The sequence below is a fragment of the Agelaius tricolor genome, unplaced genomic scaffold (assembly GCF_023055355.1).
Source record: "Agelaius tricolor isolate 1412-34295 unplaced genomic scaffold, bAgeTri1.0.p SCAF_30, whole genome shotgun sequence".
Classification (NCBI taxonomy): Eukaryota; Metazoa; Chordata; class Aves; order Passeriformes; family Icteridae; genus Agelaius; species Agelaius tricolor.
Genome location: NW_027269290.1, coordinates 3,417,024 through 3,428,162, shown reverse-complemented (window position 1 = coordinate 3,428,162; position 11,139 = coordinate 3,417,024).

Sequence of the window (11,139 nt, the reverse complement as noted above, 5' to 3'; positions counted from 1 at the left end):
CCTCGCCCCCATCGCCCCTTCCTCCCCCATTCCCTGTTCCCGGGAATGTGCGCCGTGCCACGGGAGACCCGGCCATGCCAGGACCGTGGGCATCGGGACCCCCTTGCTCGGGAGGGCGGGGAGCTGTGTCAGGGATACAGGGATCCCCCTCCTTGGGGAGTGTGTTGGACCCCCCTACAGCAGGAGATGGAGGGACCAGGGGATAGGGGGAAGCCCTTCCTAGGTGGGTGCAGGGCTCCGGCATCAGGGACCAGAGAGAAACCTCAGGCAGGAGACAAAGGAAACCCCAGCCAGGAGATACAGAGCCCTCCTCCCTGGGAGGTGCAGGGATCTCCCCCATCAGGGAATACAGGGACCCCCCAATCCATGAGGAAATGCAGAGACTCCCTTCCTAGAGGGGTCAGGGGACAGGGAGATGCCCCGGAGGGATGCAGAGATCTCCTCGTTGAGGGTACAAGGAGCCCCCTGCAGTGGATCCAGGTGCCACATTCCAGCCAGGACACGCAGGAGTTCAGCCAGCCCCAAGAGGGTCCTGTCCCACCCACCCGGCACTGCAGGAAGGAGATTCACGGATTAAGGAAGGGGTGGCTCAGCCCCTCGGGTGCCAAGCTGAGAACCACACGGTGATGATTCCCCCCTGGCCCCCAGGCACTGCCCAACCCATCCCCGGCCTCTCAAACAGGATTGTCTCCCCCAGGCCCGGCTCTGCTGCACCAGCTGAGCCCCAGCACCCACTGTGGGTAGCAAAAAGTGTTTGGAGTCGGATCTGCTGCCCTGAGTCCTGCAGATGTCCAGGCAGGGATGAGGAGGAGGAACAAGTCTGTGCATGTCCTGCAGGAATCTGCGGCAAGGATTCGAGGAGATCTGTGGCTTAGCTGGAAAACGCATCCAAGGGAAGGTGTGAAGACAGGTCAGCTTCTGCTGGGGTTACCCTGTGGGCCTGGAGGGAGCTGCCCTGAGCCTGGCTCGTGGCTCCATCGCTGCCTGGCAGCCCGAGGAGGGGAGGGATGCCCTCAGAGCCAGCCCAGCAGGGCACAGGGGCTCTGTCCTGCAGCCCCCTCGTGGCTCAGGCACACGGACACAAACACAGCCTGCTCCCCTGGGCACAAGGAGGTGACAGCACAATTCCAAGCGACAAAGGCCACGTTAAAGTGATCCCTTGGGAGTGCCAGGTGTCCTCAAAAGCCCCTGGAGGCAGCAGGTGCTGGGGTGCTGAGGAGGACCCTTGGTGTGCAGACCATTCCTGCTTTTTCCAGCTGGAGCAGCAGCTTCCCACTGGCCAGAGCAGCTAAAAAATGTGTTGGGGCATGTTTCGCTCCTGCCACAAGCTGCAGGAGTATTTCACAATCTCTTGTCCCTATTCTGCAGAGCTGTGCCAAGGTGCTGTAATGTGGTTCAGTGGTGGCTCTGCAGTCCCCCAGAGAGGCACAGCTGGATGGAATAGGAAAGGTGAAAAGAAGGTGGGAAATGGGAAATCACAATTCCAAGTGACAAGGTGACAGTGAGGAAAGTGAATCACTCATCCCCACTCTGGAGAGCTGTGCCAAGCCCAGTGGTGCCTGCCTGGTTCAATCCCTGTGGCTGCCTCCAGAGCGGCAGAGTTGGATGGACAGGAAATGAGGGTGAGGAATGCTAAATTCCTGTCACAGCACTGAAAAGCCAACCTGTAAAGATGCAGTCTGGACTTGAAGGCTCTAAAATTTATCCTTTCTGTTTACAATAGGCAGGGAGAGGAGGGGGCAAGCTGGGACAGGGAAGCTGTCACTGTTTTTTCCACCCAGGAATGATTTGTGCTCCTGGGTGGCAGGAGCAGCCTTCAGAGCCTCATGCAGAGGAAGTTTGCAGATGATTTCCTTGCCAAGCCCCAGCCCCGCTCCAGCTGCAGGTGTGGGTTTGCTCCCTCTGCATGTGAGGGATGCAGTTGGCACCGCCCCAGCCCAGGCATCCCCTGGGTCAGTGCAAAGGAGCCACCTGGGACTCTGGGATTTGCATTTGCCAGAGGATGCTCCCTGCTTAAAACACATCCCTTTTCTTCCATAGAGGACTGCCTCCCTCTTCTCCCCCAGTGCACAGAAGGAAATGGGAACATCAAACCAGCAGCTTTTTGAAGTGGCAGAGGAAGGAGCTTGTGCAACCCAGAGTGGCCCCAGAGCCACTGGTGCAAGACTGGGTGATTCAAAAAGTGAGATAAGCCAAGCAGCCTGGCTGCTGGGAACATCCCAGCTACTCCAGGGGGTCAGCCCAGGACTAAACCAGCAAGAAAATCCATCAGATGTAGATTTTTTCCTTAGGAAAGTAACTCCCAGTGATTTTTTGGTGGGGTGAGGGTTCACTCCCCACACCCTGGGATGGGGGGCATGAGGAGGTTTCTGGCTCTTGCAAACTCCACTCTCGCTTCCCTTCCTCTGGGAGAGGGGAGCTCCAGCCACCAGGGGGTTAATTGGAAATGGGAAGTGGGAGAGGGATGGCGTCAGGGTCTGGGTCAGGAAGTCCATGGGCACGTCTGCATTGGCATTACCAGAGGGAAAAAAAGGAGTGGGGGGATAGGAGGAGGAAGAGTGATTAAGAAGGCGATACAGGAACTTAAAAAAAAAAAATCCCAAAGGTGATTCATGGTGTTTGATCCCACAACACAGAGGAGGAGGAGGAGCAAGGCAGACACAGGACTGGGGACCAGGATCAGCGCTGAAGGCTGATGGGCTGTTTCCTTCTCACCATTTATAGCCACGGTGTGGGATCTGTCACCTCCCCTGGCCCGGGGCTCCCAAACCCCCACCCGGGAGGAGGGTGCTCGTGGGAGAATCCGTGTTTATCATTTCCTTGAATAACCCGTCCCAATGCCTGGAAGCAGAAGGAATATATTAAATTACTGCATATTTCACAGCCTTCAAAGGAACCTCCTTCCCAGCACCGGCGGCACCCAAACACTGAGCAGCGGCCGCAGGGAGCCCTCGGGAGCGCTGAATTCCCAGGGGATCTCCCCAGGTGGGTCCCGCAGAAGCCGGGGGGAGTGGAAGCCTGAGCAGACACGGAAGCAAACGCATCACTGTGGGCAGGCAGAGCCGAGTGTGACTCAGCCCATCCTCACATAGCCCGGGATGTTCCACAGGGAACGTGCCCGGGCACGGCGCTCCTGACGGGCTCGTCCCTGCCCCGTGTCCTGCTCTGACTCGGGAAGCGGCAGCCCCAAAGCCACGGGGACAGGGGGGCAGCTCCAGGGTGGAGCAGGGAACGGCTTGGGTCGGACGGAGGGATTGGGGTGGGAATGCTCCAGCCTTGGAAAATGGGGAAATGTGGTTTGGTGGAGCTGTGCTTGCAGGAATAACTCACCGAGGTCCAGCCCGCGCTCATCGGGACTGTTTGAAATGCACACAGATTCCTGCGTGTAAGGATTTTACACGGGTTTGAGATTTAGTGGTCAAAGGTCTTATGTGAAAAAGGTTTTTTGGGGCAGGGAAGTAATATTCCTGTTAGATCAAGCAGCACAGAGGGGAAAACAGCAAAGATTTGGGCAGATGAGCATCCCTCAGGTCTTTTGGGATGGAGATGGCAGAGATCAGGGCACACTTTTTTTTATGTTTATCTCACCTATTTCTCAAGGTGAGATAAACACAAACTCTGCAAAAAGGTGAATTTCTACCCAAAGAAACACCCTGAAAATAGAGGGAACTAACACAGGACCTCTGCCCCAGCATGGACAGTGGAGAGATGGGGTTGGGGTTCAATCCTGCAGAACTCACCATCCTACACCCCAAGTGTCCAGCCAGGCTGTGTCCCACTCCATGGGGCACAGGGGTGATTTTTTTTCCCCTCCTCAAACAGCTTTTATTTGCCAGAACATCCCAGGCAGGTGGAATTACTCAACTCAGGACAGCAGATTGCCAGTGACAAAGTCCTGAGTATTCCAGCACTAAAAAGCCTCTTCAGCAAGATTCAAATCACCAGGAGTTTTTTTCTCTGAGGTTTTTTTTTTTTTATTATCTCTGCTAACAAGCTTTTTTCTTTTAAGTGGGAAACGTGAAGGCTCTTAATGAAACCCTCACGCTCCAGCAGAAGTCTAAATGAGCCCAGTGTTCGGCTGGAGGGCGTTTGTATCCCAGCAAAGCCTGTTTTCCCATCAGCTCTTTGAAGTGCCCTATTAAGTGATTTTATACTAATAGGATTTTCCCAGGAAAGAAAGACAAGAATGACAAAACGCTGAATGCTTGATTAACTCTGCCCCTAAAAGAACTCGGATCGTGTTAATTGACTGTTCCCCTGCCATATCCAGCCCTTGTTTGCCCCATTTATGAAGGCATTTTGATGAGACACCAGACCCAGCAGAGTGGAAATAGAGTCCCACCAAGCACAAATAGGGGATGAGACAGTCCTAAAACAAGGCCTTTGCTTACTGGAAATATTCCTGGATGCGAGAGCCAGGCCATGAATCGGTCGCTTCATTCGGCCCCTCACTCATTTTCATCCAAGATTGTTTTTAGCCCCATTCATAGTCATTAACGTAATTGCTTCACTGACTTTCCATGAGCAGCTTGGAAGCTTTGTGGGGTTTTTTTGCTGGCAGCAAAGGCCTCATTGTTCTGAGTACGGCCAGGCGGCCGCAGTACCTGGCTCCAGACCCTGCACCCGGCTGTCCCTTTATCCCCTGCTGCTCCACCTCAGTGCCCACGGCCTGGAGCACGGCAGGACAGGGCAGACACCCTCAGGGGGGGACACAGACACAGACACCCCCAGGAGGGGACACAGACACCCACAGGAGGGGACACAGACACCCTCAGGGGGGGACACAGACACCCACAGGAGGGGACACAGACACCCACAGGAGGGGACACGGACACAGACACCCTCAGGAGGGGACATGGACACCTACAGGAGAGGACACAGACACCCACAGGAGGGGACATGGACACCCTCAGGGGGGGACATGGACACAGACACCCTCAGGAGGGGACATGGACACCCACAGGAGGGGACACAGACACAGACGCGCACAGGAGGGGACACAGACACCCTCAGGGGGGGACACAGACACCCACAGGAGGGGACACAGACACCCACAGGAGGGGACATGGAAACAGACATGCACAGGAGGGACACAGACACGCACAGGAGGGGACACAGACACCTACAGGAGAGGACACAGACACAGACACCCTCAGGAGGGGACACAGACACCCACAGGAAGGGACACAGACACCCACAGGAGGGGACATGGACACAGACACGCACAGGAGGGGACATGGACACCCACAGGAGGGGACACAGACACCCACTGGGAACCAGGACTGAGTGGCTCCAGCCTCTTGCAGTGCTTCCTGCAGGGAATAAGCTCCATCCAAAATGCTCACTGGAGGTTATTCTGCAGCCAGCAGTTCCCCATGGGCATCTCAGTGAGGGCAGGGAGAGAACAGCAGGACCTTACCCAGCAGGGTGAGTGAGTGGAGGGAGTGTGGGGCAGGATTGCTCCTGTCCATGCAGCCCCTGGAAGCTGTCAGTGGATGTAAATTCTTCCCAATGCACAGCACATGTGGCACGGTGCTGCTGCTGAGGGTTTGCTGCTCTCCAAGCCATGGATGGTTTGAAATCCATTGGGAGCTGGATCTGGCCCTTTATAGGCACGAGAAGGAGGTGAGGATGGGGAGCTCTGACCAAGCATTTGCTCACGGTGTCACCTCTGAAACAACCCTGATTCCATGGGGCACCCTCTGCCTGGAGCACCCAGACACCAGGGTGGGGCATCTCCACTCCCAAACGCTGGGAGTTGGGGTTGTCCCACACAAACCTGGCTCTGGGATGTGCACCCTGGCCTGCCCATCCCAACAGCCACTGGCTCAGCGTGTGTCACCATCTCCTGGGATCCCCAGTCACACCTTTCGGGAATGCCCCAGTCCAGCACAGCCTCGTGATTCACTTTGTGCTGGGGGGCGAGGATGGGGCTGGGCGTGGGCACAGGGAGGGAAGGGGCAGAGCAGGGGGCAGACCCTGAGCATGGCATGAAATGGGATCTGTATGAGGGCAGGACCAGAACCCAGACCCCAGACCCCAGACAGACCCTGAGCCTGGCATGAAATGGGATCTGCAGGAGGGCAGGACCAGGACCCAGACCCACACAGACCCTGAACATGGCATGAAATGGGATCTGCAGGAGGGCAGGACCAGGAACCCAGACCCCAGACAGACCCTGAACATGGCATGAAATGGGATCTGTATGAGGGCAGGACCAGGACCCAGACCCCAGACAGACCCTGAGCATGGCATGAAATGGGATCTGCAGGAGGGCAGGGCCAGGACCCAGACCCCAGACAGACCCTGAGCATGGCATGAAATGGGATCTGCAGGAGGGCAGGACCAGGACCCAGACCCCAGACAGACAGATCCAGCCCTGCCTTGTGCAGTGACTCGTGCACAGCCCAGAGCAGAGCAGAGGTAATGGGAGGGGACAGCTGAGATGGCAATAAAGGCAGGGGTGATGATATGGCAGCCACCACCTTGACACAGGGTAAGGGTCGATTGCACTTTTCCTCCTACATGTCAGTCAGGCAGAGCAGGATTTCCGGGAGTGGGGATGGAGGAGCAGATTTCACCCCACTGGTCCCCTGAGCTGGGCCATGGGGGTGGACATGCTCCACACACCAGAGAGGCTCTGCCCAGTTCCACAGAGATTTAAGTTGGGGAGTTCCAGGTGCCAAAATAAAACTTTCTGTTTCAGTTTCAGGAAAAAAAAAAAAAAAGAAAATTTGCTGGAACTCTGGAACTTGGAGCTGTGGTCAGCAGTGCCACAGAGGATGGGAACAGGGTTTAAAATGTTCTGTACCTCACCCACCAGCAGCAATGCTGCACCAGAGCCCTTCCCACCTCTGCACAAACCTCAGCTTGGCAGAACACTGAGACATTTATAGATTATCAATTGTAAATCCACAATGGGAGCAGGAGGGAGACAAAGGGAGAGGGATGCTGTAAAGCTGAAGTTCCCCTGCCCCTGTGCTGAGCACTGCTAAGGCCACACCTTGAGGTGCGTTCAGTTTTGGGCTCCTCATGGCAAGAAAGACATTGAGGGGCTGGAGTGTGTCCAGAGATGGGAAAAGAGCTGGAGAAGGGTCTGGAGCACCAGGAATGGCTGAGGGTGCTGGGAGGGCTCAGCCTGGAGCAAAGGAGGCTCAGGGGGGCCCTTGTGGCTCTGCACAGCTCCTGACAGGAGGGGACAGCTGGGGGGGTCAGGCTCTGCTGCCAGGGAACAGGGACAGAAGGAAACAGCCTCAAGCTGCACCAGAAGAAGTTTAGGTTGGATATTAGCAAAAATTCCTTCATCAGAAGGGCTGTCAAGCACATGCACAGGCTGTCTAGAGCAGTGGCAGAGTCACCATCCCTGGACACATTTCAAAAAAAGTATGGATGAGTTAGTGCTGGACCTGGCAGTGCTTGGTTAGACATGATGATCTTAGAGGGCTTTTCCAACCTAAATTATTTCATGCTTCTATGAAACAGGAAACACTGAAAATATCTACAGATCAAAAAATACCCTATGGGTCCCTGTCAAACATTCCCTGCACAGGGGAACTCCTGCCTCCAAACCTGGCAGAGTTTCATCCACGAGTTCCTGAGTGGCACGTGTCAGCCAGGCAGCTGCAAGGACAAGCTGGCAGGAGTGGCAGCAAACCACACCTGGAGCTTATCTCCCCAGCTGGACAACCTCCTCCCACAAAGTTTATAGTGCAAGTGCATGAAAAGCTGATCAATCCAGCACCAGGAAGAGCAGCACCCAGTGCACGAGGGGCAATAACACTGGTGCTGGGCAGAAATCCTTCTCTGCAATGAGGCTGAGGCCCTGGCACAGGCTGCCCAGAGCAGCTGTGGCTGCCCCAGCCCTGGAAGTGTCCAAGGCCAGGTTGGATGGGGCTTGGAGCAACCTGGGAATAGTGGAAGGTGCTCCTGCCTATGGCAGGGGGTGGAACAAAATGAGTTTAAGGTCCCTCCCAACCCAAACCATTCCGGGATTCCCTGAAACACCAACTGCAAATGCTTTGTATCAAACACTGACAGCAAACCCTCCATCAGCAGGGAGGGCTGGGACAGCACCGAGACTTCCTGCTGAATATTTTTGAATATTCATGTTGTAAGCAGCCTCTGCCCATGAGGAGATAATGCCTGTCTGACAGCTGGCAGGGGTGATGTTCCCAAGTGACAGCCTGAGTGACACAGTGCCCCACCCTGATACCCCTGCTGCACCCCGATAGCGCCGTCCCGACTGAGCCGGGGCTGCCCAGGGCCTGTCACACACCTCGGGGTGTTCTGGGGCTGGCATCAGCCAGTGGCACATGACAACCCTGTGTTAGCCAGCAAAATGCCAACAACAACAGTGGGACTGGAGCAGGAGGAATCTCCTCATGGTCAGGGAGGTTGTGGAGTGACAGCGCTGGCCATGGTGACAGGATCCAGATGGGAAGGATTTGTGCTTCCCTTTTCCAACTGGGATCACTCCCACAGAAAATCTGACGGCTAAAATGACTTAGAGGAGCAAGCAGAAACACCACCCCAATCAATGTGAAGATTTGTTCAACTCCAAGTTATGTCAGCCACTAAATTATTAAATAATAGCCACATGAATCACTTGGGAACGAACATAGTGTTCCTCTTGCATGTCTATTTTGTATTTGTCTGGATCCCATGTTTATTTTAGTCCCCAGCCATGTTTGTTTGAAAGGCATTAACAGAGGAACTCGTGGCCGTGCCCCAGTGAAACTGCAGAAACGAAAGAGCAACCCCAGAGAGTGATGGTGCTTGGAGGAAACCAGAACACTTCTCATGTCAGAGCCTGGGATAAGGCTTCAGCTCCAGCAAGCCCCTGACTAACTGCAAACATGGCTAAGCTAAAAATAGCTTTATTCTGCCAGGTTTTGGCAGGCTGAGGGGTGGAGCTGGAGGCAGCTGTGTTCCAGCAGCAGGGCAGTGGGGAGCTGTGTCTTTAGGGCAGGTATGGCAAGGTGCCATCGCCCGTGCAGGAGCTAAGGTCAAAGCAGAGCAACTGGAATTGCACTCCTGCCCTTCAGCCTTTTGTTTGCAAAAGGAGCTGATGCTCCAGTTTTTTCACTTGTTTTGTAATTTGGTTTAACTCTGCACTAAGACAGCTCCAGAGCAGGTTCACCTGTGGGGGGACTGCAGCTCAGGTTTTGGGACAGTATTGCTGGGGCAGGATTTGAGCAGGGGTACAGAGACAGGGATCAAATCCAGCAGAAATTTGTCCAACATTCAGCCCCTTTGAGGACCTGTGTATCAAGAGACACTGAGGCAGCTCATGGGGATGACATCACAGCAAATGAAAGTAAAACTGGAAAAACTGGAAACTGAAAAATGGTGATAAGAGCAGTAAAAAGCTGCAGAAGTGCTCAGGCACTGCTGGGGGAATGGTTGGACGCAATGTTAGGGGGTTTTTCCATGATTTTATTAATAAACACAAAACCCTGAAAACATCTATAGGTCAAAAAACCCTTCCAGCACTGGGTTCTGCTTCCTGACCCCACCAAAGCAGGAGAGGTTCAGAACTACAAGGTGTAACCTGTGCCAGGCTGCTGCAGAAGATCCATGGGCACTGTGTGGTGCCTCTCTGGTTTCAGAAAGAAGGAAATGCAAGGGCAGAGGATGAAATTCAAAGCCCTTCCATCAGTAACACACTGCAGCTCCAGCTGGGCTGGAGGACAGGAGAGCAAAGCTCCAGAACCAGACTGGGTTTGGAGGATGAGGGGGGATAACACAGCACACCTGTTTGTCCAAGAGTAAAAAAGCTTTTTTTTGGCTCTGGACTTCTGCAGCTCTGTTCTGCTCTCAGATAGGGAGCAAATCAATTTAGAGGAGAAACCACAAACTGCCAGGCTGCACCTCTGGACAGGGATTTGACAATCCTTCCCAAGGTTCAGCTTTGAAATCAACAGTGGGAATGGTCCATACTGGCTCCCTTCAGCTTTCTGAACAGGGTCAGGATAAGGTATCCTAAAACCTGATGAATTTGAGTGGAACAGACAAAAACAAATCTATTTTTCAAGGGATTTTTTCCTTGTTTTTTTAACATATATCTGTCAGCCTTCCTTTTCTCCAGTTTTTGTCCTAACCAGCATTATGCATATGGACACATCATCCTGCACATGGAGCAGCCTAACCAGCAGCACTGTCAGTGCTTGGGATGATCACAAACCCTCAGCCAAGCACGACCCTGTCTGCAGGCCAGTGCAACAAATCCCAACAAAAGAAAGAAAGTGGAGAGGCTAAGGATGTCCTAAAGTGCAAGGCACATTCTTAACACGATCTTTGGTCATAAACAAAGAGCAGCATGTACATAAAAAGAAAAAAACAAGATCTTCTTTGCAAACCCATTTGCACACAATGCTCTCCCCAGGGAGAGTGTATAAAATAACTGGGATGTGCTCAGGCACTGCTGAGGATCTCTGGTGATTAACCCCAGGATGCTTCTGCCTGAAGCAGGGGCAGTTAAACCTCTCCCCAAATTAGAAACACTGTGTAAATCATGACTGTCAGCACCATGAAACCAGGCCCTGAAACAATCTGGAAGGTGCCAGGCAGCAGCAATTGCTCCATCACTCCAGGGGTCTCCAGAGCAGGGCTGTGGCTGAGGTTCTGCCAAGGAGCCTTGGATAGTGTCCTTCTGTCCTACCCTGGCAGGGACAGACTGCTTGGTGATTCTTCCTGGTGTCAGAATCTTCGGGGAAAGGCAAGGGATGGCCCTGGCCTCAGAACACCAACACTTCCTTGTACATTTAATTTGAGAGCAAACTTTTGAAACACAACACTCCCAGGCTGGTCACTCCCTCAGACAGGAAGGAGATGCCTGAAATCCACAAATGTGCTGGTACATCAAAAATAGCTCATTACCTACACCCTGTGGGAAGGGCTGTCCAGTCAGTGTTTACACATATTTATTAATTTCCCATCTTTCTCTAGAAGCTGTTTGTTGTGTTCCCCTTCAAACCTCCGCCCAATTACATAAAACCAGCCCACTTCTGATCTAAGGAGCAACTTCTTCATTCAGCTGGGGAGTAAAATAGTCAGAAACCTGAAACTGGAACACTTCTGCAAGAGTGTTGCGTATGAAAACCACAACCTGCTTCCCACTGTCTCTGGCACTTCAGATTT